The sequence below is a fragment of the Erpetoichthys calabaricus genome, chromosome 8, assembly GCF_900747795.2.
Source record: "Erpetoichthys calabaricus chromosome 8, fErpCal1.3, whole genome shotgun sequence".
NCBI classification, from domain to species: Eukaryota; Metazoa; Chordata; class Cladistia; order Polypteriformes; family Polypteridae; genus Erpetoichthys; species Erpetoichthys calabaricus.
In genome coordinates, this window is record NC_041401.2 from 64,848,077 (window position 1) to 64,865,444 (window position 17,368).

Genomic DNA, 17,368 nt, shown 5'->3' on the forward strand with positions numbered 1-17,368 from the left:
CGTGTTCCTGTCTGGTATCATATTTCTCATCTCTTCATTCTCTGCTCTTCTTTCCTTTTGGTTGTCTCTTTACTCCATATTGAACTTACTTGTCGGCACTGCTGTGTATTTTCTTATTTTCCCCAACTTCATATTGTATCAATTTTCTCTTCAGTTTCAACCTTGGCTTTTTTTTCCTTTTTATCAGGTTGCTTGTCCTCCGTCTTGTTCTGCAGATTTTCACTTTGTGTTCTTGTCCTCCGGCGATGGACGGCCTCCAGCTTTAGCTCGTGCGATGTGTCAGGCTTGGGCTCTCATCCCTGTGATTTTCTTGTTGTTTTCCAGTCGGCTTTTTCTCTCCCTCCTCATCTTCTGTATTTCTAATCCTGTGCTTTTGCCCAGAATTTGATTTTTTTAGTTCACCCCACTCACAGACATGGCTGCACAATACAGGGCCTCTCAGACTCCTCACACACCCGACTTGTTGTTAATAATGCCAGTCCAAGTCTAAGGCTGAGCAAGCGCCAACAAACCTGCTGGCCAGAATGTCCAAGAAGATCTCGAGAGCACACAATGTCTAGAAAAACCATCTCAAAAGGGTCCAAATATCATATAAAGAAGTGTAAGCCACACAGAAGGGGGTGAAGGGGACCCCATTAGTTGCCTTGAACACCTCTGCAGGCCGATGTCAATGTCGGCCATACCTGGTGTGCTGTGCATGGTGTGCCGCCATGTCAGCTCATCGGTGTTTTTATAAACTGCCACACAGTATCAAGGGGGGTAACTGACTTCTAGTGTGGACATGACGTGGGTCTGCACAGAGCCGCTCGCACAAGTCCCACTTTGCAGAGACTCGTATTGCATTTTGATGGGGTGTTTCTTTTTTGGAGGGTAACAAACACAACCACCTGAAATTACCCTACAAGGAAAATAAAATTCACTTTGTCCTTGAACTTGAAATGAGAAACACCAGGACCACAACAGTCCCCCAACCACCTGCTGAAATAGTTGCACAGTCATTAAAATCTATGAAAACCGAGACCGAGGACCCCATCCTGCTGCATTGGCTCTGGCCCACCTGCCCTGACTGATGCCAGCGTCTCAAGAATGGAAGATGGCAGGCATGAAGAATTCGACACACTGCAGTTCAGTGCTGAACGGCTAGAGGTCCAATGTGGACCTTTGGGAAGACCCGGCCTGATCACATAATGTCCCTGGCAGGCGATGTGTTTACAAAGTGACCAGGGCCACAAAAAGGATGGCAGGAAGTCATCTTTGTTCATGTGCTGACGTTTGGAGTGATGATCACATATTCTAGAAGTGACACCTGTTTAGGAATCATTTGCAGTGTCAGGAGGCACAGCCTGCTTCATGTTCTCCTGCATGCATCTGGGCAAGTGTTCATTCCGAGTACTCAGCTCCTTTAACTCTACATGGCTGTGCCCAGTGATGGAGTGGTGCCCTCTTCAGGTTTAGCTCTCACTTGCATTAATGCTGCAATGGTTGGGCTCTGGCGCCCTATGGCTGTGCTGGATAACTGGCTTAGAAGAAGGATGGGTGGGAGCCAACATCTTTGCAAATATCTTAGATTCAAATGCACTCCTAACTCCTTAGCTCCTTGTAGTAACACCAGAGGGGATATCATGGAGCTATGAAAGACTGGTTATGACGGCCATCACCACGCTGCTTGTTCGAAGAAGAATCCCAGTCTTCCACTTTCTATAGTCAATGCTCTGCATTATCACAAATTAGAAAAACTATTACAAATGTTTATAATTATACAACTATTCATCCATCCATCCATTAACGAACCCGCTGAATCCGAACACAGGGTCATGGGGACCTGCTGGAGCCAATCCCAGCCAACACAGGGCACAAGGCAGGAACCAATCCCAGGCAGGGCGCCAACCCACCGCAGGACACACACAAACACACCCACACACCAAGCACACACTACGGCCAATTTAGAATCGCCAATCCACCTAACCTGCATGTCTTTGGTCCTGTACGAAGGGTGAACTGGTACAGTGAATCCAGCCACGATTTTGACCTTTTTTGTTTCATTTTATTTACTCCATTGTGGTCTGTAAAACACACGATGAAGACAGATGAGCTTCTGCTCTGTTTGTGATGTCCAATACTCCTGTGCTCATTATTCTTCATACTGCATTCTGTGCTTTGTACTTCTAGATGAGCATTGATTAGTTGTCAGCTCTAATGCATGCTGAGTCCACCCCTACGACTAAAGACAAAAATAAACCTGTTTGATTTTCAAGGAGCGAGTCACAGACTGTGTCCTGTGGTGGGCTGGCACCCTGCCCGGGAATGGTTCCCTGCCTTGCGCCCTGTGTTGGATGGATGGATGGGTGGATGGAGTCACAGACTAGTTGGAGGGAATCACCTAAGTATGTCTCAGTACCTGACTGGCCTTCATGGGAGCGCACCGCTGACTGCTGTCGGCTCACTATCATCGTGTAAATGAAAGCTGCGAGTGAGAAGTTGCCTAATGTGGCATGGCCTTCAGGGATATCATTCCTATAGTTAAGGTTTTGTCTGGTAGTTTACCCATTTCCATGAATAATTAGCCATAGAGTAAAGATACAATTTTGGAGTAATTTTTGATGATAGAATATATCTGCCAAAGGTCAATCAGATATTCTATCATTTAAAGTCTTAAGGGTTATTATAGACGTATAAATAATTTACAGACGTCTCAAGCAAAGTGGTCATTATGGTTAATCAACCATTAATGTGACTGTAAATATTAAAAAAAAAAATAATAAAGCAGACTCCTAATATGCAGGATATCCTGAAAACTGACTGCTTTTCAAAATGTTCTGTCAGCTCATAACATCCATCCATCCATTTTCCAACCCGCTGAATCCAAACACAGGGTCACGGAGGTCTGCTGGAGCCAATCCCAGCCAACACAGGGCACAAGGCAGGAACCAATCCTGGGCAGGGTGCCAACCCACCGCAGGACACACACAAACACACCCACACACCAAGCACACACTACGGCCAATTTAGAATCGCCAATCCACCTAACCTGCATGTCTTTGGACTGTGGGAGGAAACCGGAGCGCCCGGAGGAAACCCACGCAGACACGGGGAGAACATGCAAACTCCACGCAGGGAGGACCCGGGAAGCAAACCCAGGTCCCCAGGTCTCCAAACTGCGTGGCAGCAGCGCTACCCACTGCGCCACCGTGCTGCCCACTATACAACCATTACATTCTTTTTCAGAATGTGGTAGGAATTCGTGAATGTAATTGTCAAGTCAGCATGCCAGTCAGGCGTTTTGCTTTTATTCTTCATGAAGGACCACTGTAGATGGGGCAGCTCTTGTCACTGGGAAGTGAGGACCGAGTTTCATGGATTATCTTCAGGACGTTCTACTCTACTTGGTATGTGTTTTTTTTCATTTGGTTGACTGGGTTGGGTTCACTTGCATTGGACTTCCTAAAACAAAAGACAAAAAAGAAAGAAAAGGATGGATGGACTCATCACAGTAAGAACACAAGGTCTGTGAGGAAGGCTGACTTTCCAGCTCAACGTTACTGCTGCTCCATGCCATTGTTCTTTTTCATCTAATGTCCATCTGTTTTCCTCATGGACTCCCAATCATAAAGGTCATTAGTGGGTGACCCTCATGGCTTATTTAAATGCAGGAAGGGTAGGTGGCTCAAATCCATAACATGGGGATGTGACACTTGGGATTGACCCCTACTTGTGGAAGGCTTGATTTCATCTTTATGGCCCAAATGAGACACAATTCTTCAGTTTGCCTGGCCTTCTAAAGGTGGGTCCATCTCATGCTCCCTTTAAACTATTGGTCATTGGCCACATGAGTAACTGCAGCTAGGGCCCAGCTGCCCTCTGTTGGAGTGCTTCAGTGGTTCAGATTGTGAACGTGTCCTACTCATATGGCAGGGTGCCCTTGTGGTCTATGAAGTCCACCAGATATAGGCTCATATTACCTGGTCACTCTCTGTGGATTCTGGGTTCCATGTGCCCAAAGATGCATGCATTGGGCTGACTTGTGAACTTGAATTGAGTCCGTGTCATTGTATGGCTCTGGACTGGCACCCAGTCCAGGGTGTGTCCCAGGGGAAATCTGTCCACACCCGATTCCTGTGCATCATACATGATCAGGATAGAGAGGACAAGCCAGTGGCTCCCTTTGTACTTCGGAAAGCAAGTCCTACACTAACAAGTGAGCTCTGAGTGTCTAGAGGCCACTGGCATCTGGCTGCACTGACCATGTCAGACCTTAAAAAGCCAGAGACTCAGGTGGCATCAGACCAGCAGTCAATCTGAGCGTCAGTAAGGACCACAACCACAAAAAGGCGCGCTGTGCTTTATGAGTCATGGCAGAGTAACATTTAGGGGTGGAGGAGGCAGCCTGAGTCACACCAGCCATTGGCCAGATTGCTATCATAATGAGGAGCAGGTGCAGCAAAGAGAGAGGCCAAAGGAAATGGCAGGGGTACTGGAGGGCTACTAGTCAAGAGACTGACAGCATTGTCAAGGGGCATAAAAGAAATACACACAAAGGGGATGTGGAGAGGTGGAAGGAGCAAAGAGCCAAGTGTTGCCCTATCAGACTGGGCACACACAAGCAGCAGAATGCAGCAAACCGAGAACTGCCACTGCCTAGAGACAGGTAGGACACAAGGGATATGGACTAACCACTAGAGGGAGAAATAACAGACATTAGCCCTGGCACTACCTGGTGAAAGATGGTATGATCAGATGAGAAAGACCAAGCTGATGATGTCCATAAAACATTAGAGCCATGGCACTTCCAAGAGAGACAGAAATAACAGATGCTGGGCCTGGCACTACCCAATGAGAGATGGTGCACAAGAGGCATCACTTGATCTGAAAAGAAAAATTAGGCAGGGAACTGTCAATGAGACAAATGGCACACAAAAGCCACCAAAGAACTGAAAAAGTGTGGAGGACAAAACACAGGAATCCAGAGATGCTCATCTGCCTGGAATAGTCTAAAGAGAAAGGGCAAGTAAGAGCCAGAAAGGACAGCAACGACACACACACTGAGCTTGGCATTGTCCTTGACAGACGGGGACCTAAGTGTAGCCCAAAGAGTGTGAAACACTACACATTAAGCCCGGCACAGCCCCAAGACTGGTCAGACATGAGCAGCTTGGTGCTGTCAATACAGAAAGGACCCATTAGGCCTGAAACTGCCCAGAAAGGTCAAGCGTGGCACAGACGGAGGTGGCATAACTTGCTTGGCACTACCAACTGAGGGGACACCCGTTGTTAAAGTCCCAAGGGCTCCTGTGACCTAGAGCCGCTGCTGTAGACTCGTCTTCTGCCTTCCTGGCAGAGCTGGTCACACATGGTTTTCATTTTGAAAAATAATAAGTTCCAGAAATTTCCTGTTCACTTGAAAATCGGAACCCTGACTCCAGGCTCAGGAATTCACTGCGTATATTTTTATATTTTTTTTCAAAGTTTTGTTGCACAACAGTTCCAGGCGTTGTGCAACCTGCTTGGCTGTTTTCACGCTGCTCAGTCGGCAGTGGGATTGGAGGAGGGTGCTGCCAGGGGCCATCCTCCCTCGCCCTGGGAGTTCTGTTTGCCTGTATAAATAGACTCTCTCAGCGTAAAAAAAAAAAAAAAAACAGACAGCAGGGAGATGGAGGAACGTAAACTTCAGGTACCCGTCTGCCAAGAGGGAGAGGGGAGCAGCGGCCACATCTGTAGCCACAGCAAGCACCGAGGGACCTCCCAGACAACAGCAGCTGGCAGGCACTGGTGTCCCCCAACATTGGCAGGTCAGTAGGCTTTGTGATTCTTAAATTCTGCCCGTCTTACGTGGGTGAGGGTCATGGCATGTCAGGTTGCCGAGACCACAAATGCGGACCATTTTCTCACAGCATCTTGCTGAATGTCATATGTGGTGATGTCCACCTGAATTGGACAGCAGACCTGCTCCATAAAGATCTCCATAGCAACAGATGGTGATCCACATGACTGGATGGACTCTGGAAAGTGAGCAGACCACCTTTGAGGACATACAGAGGAGTCTTCTGACTTGACCAGACCACAGACAGGTCTGGTGAACCAATGTCCAACTTTGGAGTGTCTTTGTTTGAACAACTTTATCCACTAGGTGACCCTGGGCTAATAGAGTCAGCCAGGCCTAGGGGCTCAGGCAGCGAACCGTAGTCCATGGTGACCCCAAGCGAGTCCTTTAATCTGCCACTGCTCCCTTTGGAGAAATGTGTAAAAATGACCTCTATTACTTGCCCTGCCATATGAACATGGAGAAGACCAAGGCCTGACCAAATTGAAAGTCACTCCTGTGTCCACTCACTGTGTTTGGGCCAATAGCCTTTAGGAAGTAAGCAAATTGGAGCTCCAGGTCAACTACACAGAAGTAGTCCACCTGGAAAGGCCTGTTTTATTGGCCTGGACACTGCTGATGGTCATCACGTGCCTAAACTTCACCACACCAGCCATGATCGGCAATTGTCTTGACTTCCTGTGTTGGCTGGTTGCTGGTCGATGACCATCTATAATGATTCTGACTGGAATGTAATGGACACTTACTTGGGCTAAACACCAGGAATCTGACAGACCAGATGGTCCAGTGCTGGTGTCCATGAAAAAGCCAGGCCTTGGAAGGCAGACACGCCATCCAGCTGTAGTTCACTACAATGCACTCCTGCCTCCTCTTTCTAAGGTGCCAACTTTTGGGTCTTTACAGAAGTGAAAGTCCACTTTGGGTGCAAATTCTGGGCCTGTCTGCAGCCAAAGCCATGTGCCAAATTGATCTTTAATTTATATAGCATCCTTCATAAAGAGACAAGGGGCTTTACAAAGCAAACATCCAAACACCCCTGAGAGAGCAGTGTGACAGAAGGGCAGGTCAGTGCCATGAGATGGAGGGGCTGGTGCCAGCATTGGAGAACCTCAGCAGGATAACAAAGAATGTTGATCATTTAGGATTAAGGTTATTGTGGTCAGGTCCCACGTGGGGGCTTAACTGAGGTTCAGGACCCCTGCTGTATGTGCAGGACTTGTTGCGGACTGCTGACTGTGGGCAGGAGGTTAGTGTTGGAATGTAAGGACATTCTGGTGTGTAGTAGCTTTTCATTGGGGTGCACCCAAACCCCCAGGTAAATGCTGGGGTGCAGGGTCCGTTGAGTGTTGGAGGTGAGCCCGAGGAGCAGGGTCCCTCTCCAGTGCATATTAGCCGAGATTAAAGCTCCTGTCCGCACTTCCTGTTTTTGCAGACGCTGTGTTCTTGTTTCACTGCCAGGCGGCAGAGCCGCTGCTCGATGTGCTTTTTCAATCAGTTGTTTTTCCAAATGGTCTAATGGGACACCCTGTGCTCTGACGAGAATGGATGCCCCCCCCCCCCACCTCCCCCAGCAACATCTGCATTTTGTAAGAATTGAGCCCACATGTGCACTGTCAAACTTTCACTGAGAGCACTCCTCCATTTTATCGACACAGGGCTGAGGCTGCACTGTGGGGCACAAGCAATGCGGGGCTCTGCTGAGCCCAGTCTGCGACAAGGATGGCTGCCAGTCCAACCACCACCTCGAAGCAGGTAAGCAGAGAGAAGCTTTCCTTTTGTAAGCAGCAGTGCAAGTCGCTTGCTATTTGTGTGTATATATACACTATATATATATATATATATGCAACTACTCAAAACAAAATGTTATCGGTCCAAGTGAGGAGAATCCATGAGCATGTGCCGCTGAAAAATGTAATCCTCAAGAGGCCGACAGCTGTTTTTGTGAATTTCAATGAGGCAGGGGATCTTGTGCCAGCGCTCTGGCGTAGCTATCTGGCCTGCAGCCCCCACCGACCCCCACCCTTGGTAATGTCAAGTCATGTCTGTAACAGAGCTGTGCTGCCTCTGCACCCAGGACACAGCAAGCCTCAAAGCAGCAGAGGGAGACCCTGACAGCCTTTACTGGGATGGACTACGGGTGTACAGTGAGGGGTCATTCCAGTTCTCTCTGCATGTCATGAGGCACTGCAGCTCTGAACACTAATGGATACTAATGGACACTCATTTTCCAGCAGGGGGCACTGCAGCTTTGTATTTTCATTGCATATAATGGACAACCCCGCAGTTTATGTTTTCTTAATGTACTGAGACTGCTGTCCTCCAGGGGGCACTCGAATACTGTATGCACAACTCAACTATGTCTCCATCCACCAGGAGGCGCTGCAGTCCTGTATGCTCGATTCATTTGGGTCTCGGGGCACAAGGTGAAGAGTGTCACATATTAAAAGCAGTCATCACCTATACAGGCCAGGGGATCGACATAGCTTTATGTTTTCAAATTTGGTACAGCAGAAGAACTCTTGCTCAGAATGCTCATGGCAGTTGGTCCTTTGTCCACCATGAGCACTGTAATTCTAAGTACAATTCATTTGAGGCTTTGACAGCACTGTAGAGCAGTCTAGTCTTCTGTTCACACAACAGAGGACGCTGCACATCAGAACATCTAGGCCTCCGTCCAGTTTAACATGCCACCAGGGTTCACTCTGAGCTGTGGGGTCACTACAGAACACTGGTCAAAGGAAATTTGGTCTGGACAATGCACCAGGTGGCACTACAGTCCTACAAAGTATAAAATAATTGGGGCTTTAGAAAGTGGGGGGAGCCACATTTCTGCACCCTCTACACAGGGCGACATCTAATAACACCAGGGACACAGTGTGAACTAAAGGCTTTCTATGGCCCTCTGTGATTCTAAAGAGCACAGCACTGTTCAGATGTATTGAGTCCCTAATCACCAAGGGGGCATTACAGCTTTCTCTGTACTATTGTATTTGAGGATCACAGGGGACGAGTACTGACTGATGGATTCCTGGTGGTGGGTCTGCATACTTCTGGGACCTGTACCATATGGAGAGAGAGATGTCTGCCTGTCCCCCAGATGTGCCCAGCACTGGTCTGCACTGACACAGGGGCGTCTCTGAATGCTGGCACTCAGAAGCCATCGGCACTGTCTTCACTTACAAAGCTGCGACAGACAGTGGAATCTGGCGGTTTGGCTTTAGTTTCTGAGGTTTCCAAGGAAACAAGCAGAGTGTTTGCACGGCTGTGTTGATGGATCAGGGTCTGGATGAGTTCCATGTGGTTTTGGCCGGGTCCTCACCAGCTCACAAACCCTCCTCTTCCAGTTTTCCTTGCACATTACTACTGAGACAGCTCTGGAAAGGGCTTTGGTGTTAGATATACAGGCCTGCTGGCGGACAATTCCAGGAAGGGAAGCCGTGCTATGGGGGTGGAGGGACTGGTATTTGAAGAAGTGTGACGCAGGCCTGCCATCTGGTGGAGCAGCTGCTTCAAAGAAAGGAGAGATGCATAGGCTGAGAAATGCTTGTGGTGGGATGTTCTGTGGGCAGCAACGATGACACATGAATCACATAGAGGGTCAGTGTGAATTTAAAACAAAAAGGGGCGTCCACAAAATTAAGATGGGCAGCGAGAGAAGCATATAAGTTTGCTTGGGCACTCTCTTTAGATTCCCCTTATCTCAGCCCAGAAGGGCTTAGTCCATGGATCTACTGAAGTAATCGGCTGTCTTTTCTGTTTTCAGAACTGACATCAGCAAGGCAGCGGAGGAGCCGCATGGAACACCAGGCCTCCTCTCCTTGAACAGTAAGAGTTTATGTGTTGTGGCGCATCAAGAATCAGCACGTAAACGCTTACCGTTCCGGGAGGCGGGAGAGATCGGCACCACTGGCACAGAGAGCTTCAGACCCACAGCAGCCTTCACTTTACTAATTGATTATTTACTGATGATATTCCCAGTGTTGGGTAGAACATGTGGGTGACTCAGTTTAGCTCATTTCTAAGCCTCATCTGCTCCGCTTCTGCAAACAAACAAAATGGAGGGAGGCAAAGACTCCTCACCCACTGGAATCCATGCTAAAAAAATCAGCTCTCAGTATCATGTATACCAAAGGTCTGATGGTGGCATAGGTCTGTGCTGGACCCCTGGGGAGAAATCCTAACCTGTTGTGTAGTACGTACCAACACCACAAGACAATTCATGGGTAGCTAGGTAGATGAAAAAAAAAACAAATCCATTGGGCCATGGAGGAAGGTCAGCACCAATACTGGCTGTCGTAATTTGTAAGTCATAAAAAATAGCTATGAAAATAATTCACAGCACTAGAAGAGGGGAAACAAGATGGTGAATGTATCTTTGTGCGCTGGGATTGCCATATCTGCATGCAGGGCTCATCAGCTGTGAACTTCACACTAACACTGATCCAGTTGAGTCTGTCTTTCAACCCATTTATCTATCTAGGAGAAGGGCCAAAGCTGAATGGTGTGCAAGTCCACATGGGGACCCACTCTCACACACACACACACAGACCAATTAAGTTATCCTGCATGTCAGTGGAATGTAGGTAGACAGCCTGTGTGCACACCAGGAGACCATGCAAAATGCACACAGCCAGGGCTTAGAACTCAGTCCCCAAGAGATATGCAAGTCAACAGTGCCACCCAGTGTGCCATACTGCATACCACTCAACAGGTTAGAGAGAAGGTGACACAGATAGATTTCGAGAATAAAGACTGTGCCCTGCAGGCTGAGGTATCCTGCACATTCATGGCTTCAGAGCAACAGTTCTATTAATATTTCCATCCATGTACTTTATGAACCAGTCTGATCAATTAAAGGGTAACTGTGTGCACTGGAGCCAACTGTGACTGGGATGCCAGGGCATATTCACACACACAACAAGCTTGTCCATACACTCGCTCACACACGCTCCCAACAAGCCAGTTTTTAGTCATCCAACATGCTGTCTTCAAACAGGGTAAAGAAACGCATAAAAACATGGAGAACATGAAACATTTAAGAAATGGAGCAGAGTGCCATGATTGTACAGGGACAGTGTCATGTACTGTGTCCTCAGCTTTTTAGAACCGCCCATTGTATTTAACTTCATATTTAAATATATTGACTCCGTCAGAAGGTTGCTCGATGTGTAGATGGGCTTGTGGGTTGTGAATGTCGTTTGTTTCTGTAAAATGGTTCTACCAATAAACCGTGCCACAACTGAAGCAACAGTGTGAGGTGATGTGTAAAGCTTTCCATCGGTCTTGACTGCTCCAAAGCTTGTACAATACTTTCTGCTGGGAGCAGAGCTACATGAACACATACGGTATTTGTCAGAGTTAGAAACTACAAAGGTCACACAGAAGTGTCCTACAGTGTTCAGTACGACCAGGCCTCCCTCTCCTTCCAGCATGAGCAATAAATGGAGAAGCATGAGAACTTCTGTGCACCTGGTGTAGTCCTCTACACACCAATGGAGAATCAGACCTGGGAGAGTCAAAATAGAAAATATGGGAGGCCTGAGCACTACAAAACTGACCAGATTCAAGTACAATGACAAAAAGGAAGTCACTTGAGAAGGGTGGCTGCAAAGTCAAGAAGGATCAGAACACCAATAAAATACAATGTGATGACTTGGCCTCCTGGGGAGATCCAAAAGGAGTGATGCTGCAGAGTCCACAGAGCTGGAGAAGAGACAAAAGACAGCAGTATGCCTGTCTGAATCAATTAGGTCCAGTAAGAAAATAATTCAAACACTTCATTTGGGTTTGTCTCCTACTGGCTTTATATCCTTGTAAAGTGAGCACCAGCCCAAGACACTAACAAGTATATTGCACCATTCTTCACATTGCCACTGGCAAGTAAGCCGACTTACTCGGGGCCACACAATGAGTTTGAGGTGGGACTAAACTAACTGCCTTGTGTTTTAGGTTCCAGCACATTACCAGCTAGGCCAGCAATACGTGTAGCAGATGACCACTGCTCATGTAGCAGCAGTCCTGTTCCAGATCATACCCCACCAATTTAATTCCAATTTATGCATATTGTGTCCTGTCTCAGTGCCCCAATCCACCCCACCATGTCAAATCATGTCTATCCAGCTCCAGGTGTACTTCTGATATAGCAGTCCCACATACCCCACCACCAAGGGGGTTCCTAGTCTTTAGCCAGAAATGCTCTCTCATGTCAGGCTTATAGCCACCAAAATCACGTTGTCTCACACAAGTCAATGAACCTCAGCATAACTATGATGACATGACAAGCTCCACATATATCCTGTAATTCACAGGTGATTTGGGGCTACAAGCCACTAAGGGACCACTTCACAAACACCTTCTTGATGACCTCTGCAGATGTTTCAACAGTCATTCATCCACCTAAGTTACTTGGTTATCATTTTTATCAGGATGGCAACATGAATCATTCACAGAAGACTCCAGTCAAACAGGACACTAGCTGTGGCGTTTTGTGAGCAGGCTAACTGAGCTCTGTACAAACTAATACAAGCTCATGAGATCTCTACAAACAAAAAATCTATTTTAAAATTAAATAATATTTTATAAAATAAAAGTCACCAAAAATAGATTCCATTCAAGTATTTCAGGAAATTTACTCAGCCTTGGTGTCCTAAAAGTGATAAAACAGATGCAAAGAAAAAACACTGTCTGTTCTCCCCATGCCTAGGACATTAGGCCTGATGGCCAGGGACAGTCATTCAAGCCCCAGGGGGTTTGGGCACATTTCTACAATAAGCTACACCTTGCAAGGTGAGAACCTGTCTTGCAGAAACTTCTTCGTAGACCTATTTTCTGAAAAGTAAAGGTTTGGGATTAAGAGTCCATTTCTGTAGTTCAAAGACCAAAAATTCAATAGATGTCAGTCCGGAATTTGGATTTTGTTCATCAGAGATGCCCAAGTGCACACTGCAAGGTCGGAGGATGGCCATCCCTATTCTCAATTTAGACCCAGAGATGTGGATGTTCAGAGGTGAGGTTTGGCTCCTAGAACACAATTCCTAGACAGACTTAAGATTTAGAATTAGAATAAAAAGTTCAGGAATGGAGACTCTGAATCTTTGAAACCCTTATTTTGTACACATGAAACATTGCCTTTTGCACAAAAAGCCTGGAGGCTTTGCCTCACACACAGTTTATGTCACAAGTCTGACTCTATTACAAGACTTTTTTTAGGAGGTTGGGTATAGAGGTGCATAAGCCCACTTCAAGTGTCCCCACACTTACATACTTGGCTTGGAACTTACAGCCTTAAAACTAAAAAGATGATGGATGCATTGCACTGTGACCTCAGGAGAAAGCAGCTGCCCCAGGCGACCATGGCTGTAGACTGTTACCTCCATCTGCTACAGTAACAATCTAAAGCCACGGTCACCCTGGAGACAGCAGAGCAGAAGCTGTGGATTGTTGCCATAGAGATAGTAAAAGCAGCCTATGATTGGCTCCTGTCCAGGTCGACGCATGGTGTCCCCTGAGCTGACGTTTCCCTCTTGCACCTCATGCTCTTCCGCATGCTTAACCCTTCAAGGGGCAGAAGACTGAATGAGAGTTGTGTGAAAGAGCCCAACAAAAAAATAAGAACTGTGCCAAAAGAGCTTTGCTCTTAACTCCGAAACACTTCACCTGCACATATAAACACATAATCCATTATAAATACAAGCAGCAAGGATCTATAATAAAAAAAAAAAAAAAAAAGTCATACAGATTCCTAACAATGGGCTTCCTTTCACATTATTTTAAACTTTACACTCACAATCTCAATTGTTTGCCATACTGTATGGTGGTGGCTGAGAATTTAGACCCTTTCAGTCCTGCCAAACAATAAGCTATGTTCCTCTCTTTGGTGCGATCCAAGTGTTTAGAAGAAGCAGGGGAACAGTGCCGAAATCTTACTTCATGCTGCTGTGCACACTCTGGATTTAAAACACTGCCACAGCATCAGAGCGAGCAAACAAAACAAAAAAAATGAGAGAACCTGTAAGATAGACAACACACCTGCCGATGCATCAAGAGATTCCAACAACAATCTCTAATATAATATTATCAAACCAGCTCCACCCAGTTTGGGGCCGATGCACCCAATGCTGTAGGGCTCTTCCCAAAGATGTAACCAACCCAGACAGAGCAACAGTTCTATGCTGCCCACTCCCATACTCACTCCGGGGCAGCTCAGAACTGTCAAATAAAATACCCTGGACGTCTTTGGGATATGGAAGGAAAACTAGTGGACCTGGAGGAGACTTCACACAGACCGCTGGTCACAGGAGTCAAACCCAGAAAGGTGTTTGTGAGAGGCAGCAGTGCTAACCATGACACCACCCTGCCATTTTATCTGCAATATCAATACATAAATTGACTGATAAAACAGAACTATATTAGACAGGATGGACCTGGACACATTAGCAGCTCCTTAAAAGACTGTCTTTCACAAAGCATGGTCCACAACAGTCTAATGAATAACATTTTCAGCTCTCCTCTCAGATAATAATATTGGTTTATGAAATCATAATACTTCATCTGTGTACCTCTTTGTAAACCTGACAGCCCTGCTCAAGGGTTACCAGGGACCTGTAGGCTAAGCCGCCCACAACTGGCATAAGGAATGAACAATTTACATATGGTGTACAAATATAGTTAGGCACAGAGCCTAATATCAAGTCTTTGTACAACACTAGCTAGCCATTTTCTTTAGCGGTTTTCCTTTTGTTTAGATTGACAGGAACAAAAACAAAGCCGTGGATGGAGTTGTGGCCCATCATGAATTACACAACTCCACGTTAGATTTTTCGTTTAACCCTGTGGCACTAGGGGGGAGCTAAAAGGAATCCTTGCAACAAAAATGTAATTGGAGTTAAAGCAAAGTTTGGTGGTAATGTGGTCAGTTGTGAAATTACATTTATATTATTCATCCATCCATTTAATGACTCACTTAAACATTTCAGGATCACAAGAAGGCAGAGCCAAACCACCCCATAAACACCCACACTGGCCCATTTGGAGGCACCACTAACAGACCAGAGGAGAACATTCAAACTCCTCACAGATAGACTGAGCTGGTGGACCAAACATCAAAAAATAGGTCAAGAAAAATTCAAATACCAGTGCTGTATATTATATGGAGGAACGAGTTTTAAAATCAAATTAAAAAGTGAGGAGCCTACATAAATAAAGCTCATACCTATAGGCAGACATGAGCCTCTAGGTATTACACTTCTATTACTTAATTTCAGGGGTTCTCAATCATGGCCTTAGTTTCCTAATTAGAAGACAGTCCTTGCGGATAATGAAACTTGGTATTTAACTATTTGGCTTGTTAGTGCTTTCATTCATCCAAGAGAAATTTTAATTGCACTGTAGAGTTTCCTTCCCTGAGCTTCCCTAAGCTTAACAGTTCTTCCAATTCCCCTCTCATTTATTTCTAAACATTTTTTTTTTTTAAATACAGATACTTCATGGTGCATATGCACAGGTGTAAAGGAAGCATTTTACCTGGAGAGCGCTGCTGCCTCGCAGTTCGGAGACCCAGGTTCGCTTCCCGGGTCCTCCCTGCGTGGAGTTTGCATGTTCTCCCGGTGTCTGCGTGGGTTTCCTCCGGGCGCTCTGGTTTCCTCCCACAGTCCAAAGACATGCAGGTTAGGTGGATTGGCGATTCTAAATTGGCCCTAGTGTGTGCTTGGTGTGTGGGTGTGTTTTTGTGTTTCCTGCGGTGGGTTGGCACCCTGCCCAGGATTGGTTCCTGCCTTGTGCCCTGTGTTGGCTGGGATTGGCTCCAGCAGACCCCCATGACCCTGTGTTCGGATTCAGCGGGTTGGAAAATGGATGGATGTTACCTGGAGAGCTGCTGGTTTATAGTTAATAATGAAATGCAGATAACCAACTGTATGGTGAAGAAAACAGGCAACAATTAAAACTTAAATGCACTAAAATAAAATAAGCAATTAGGGTTCTGAATTGTAACTGGCAAGATAACTAAAATTAAGCCCAGAAAATGTATTGCTGTAGTAGTAAATAAATGGGATGTAATCAGAAATTGGTTGAAGGTAAAACCTGCAGCCACTGCAGACCTCCAGGACTATAATTGAGGACCTCTGATCTACAAAGGAACTCCATTTTGTCTTTGATGAATGAAAGCCCTGTCAGGGTATACAGTTAAATACCAAGTTTCATTATCAGCAAGGACTGAGTTCTAATTAGGAAATTGGATGGAGTGAAAACCTGTAGCCACTGCGGCCCTCCAGGACTGTGACTGAGGAATCCTGCTTAATTTATTTGTCATAATATTCAGTATTAAAAACATTTTTAATTCTAAATTGAACCTTCAGCTTCTTCCCTAAAACCAAGACAAATAATAATGTACAATATCATATTCCTTAACCATTATATCATAATACCTTATCAAAACAGCAGCTGGGCAGTTAATGCTTAGGTATGACAGCACCTAAAAATAATCTCATTTGTATTGTTTACATATAAATGTTCTTCTATTATTATTATTATTATTATAGATCCAGGGACCCAACTTCAGTTCTCACCTGCTCAGTCTATGTTCAGTTTGCATGGTCTCCCAGTGTCCTTGTGGCTTTTCTATGGATACTCAGGTTTCACTGCACAACGCCATGCTGAATGTCTAAGTTGTCTTTATGGCAGAGAGTATATCCTGCCATCTGCTGTCTTTTCTGTTTTTTTGTTCAGTGCTGTTCAGGTTAGGCTCTGGCTTTCGCAAAAAAAAAAAAAAAAAATGATGGATAGGACATCACGATCTATTTCATTTATATATTCACAGACAAAAAGACCTGGAGTCAATTCCAAAAATGAGCACTAAGCACAAGGCAGGTGCAAGTCCTCGATCAGACAGTAATACATTTCTGGTTAATTTACAGATGGCAGCTATCCCTAGTGCATTTCGATGTGGGGGAAACTGGTGTCAAGGAAAAAGTGCAAACAAACAGAAGGAGAATATTGCTGCTATAGATAAGACTTCCAAACCTAAAACAGAAGAGCTCTTAAGTGGGCATGTTACCTACCACTCAATTAGAACACAAGCAACAAAACAAAATTGAGCAGCTCAGTTCACAGAAGAACATGACAACACCTCACAAGCAGGGACTGGCACTGGTTTCCTACTAGTGCAGTGCACCTCCGTTTTACTTGCATTACATTAGCTGTGTTTCATAAAGTACAGCTGTTGGGTTTACCGTTGTCACGTTAAATGGACATTGGCTAACTGCAATAAATAAAAATAATATATAATAGCAATATTATATTTCAAATCAACGCCCAAATGCTTTTGTCTCTTGGGTATTCGATCAGGACCCTTCAGCTGCTACAGCCAAACACAACAAGAAGCGGCCACTGACCAAGCTACAGAGAGCCCTGCGATTCGCTTCGCTTCGCTTCCTGCGGTTTTGTTCGTAACGACGGCTCGATCGTGTGGTCTTCGCACAGCCATACTACTCGAAAGCATATCCCTGTGTTACCTGCGAAACCTTTGGGATGTCTCGTTATTGCACTCAGGCT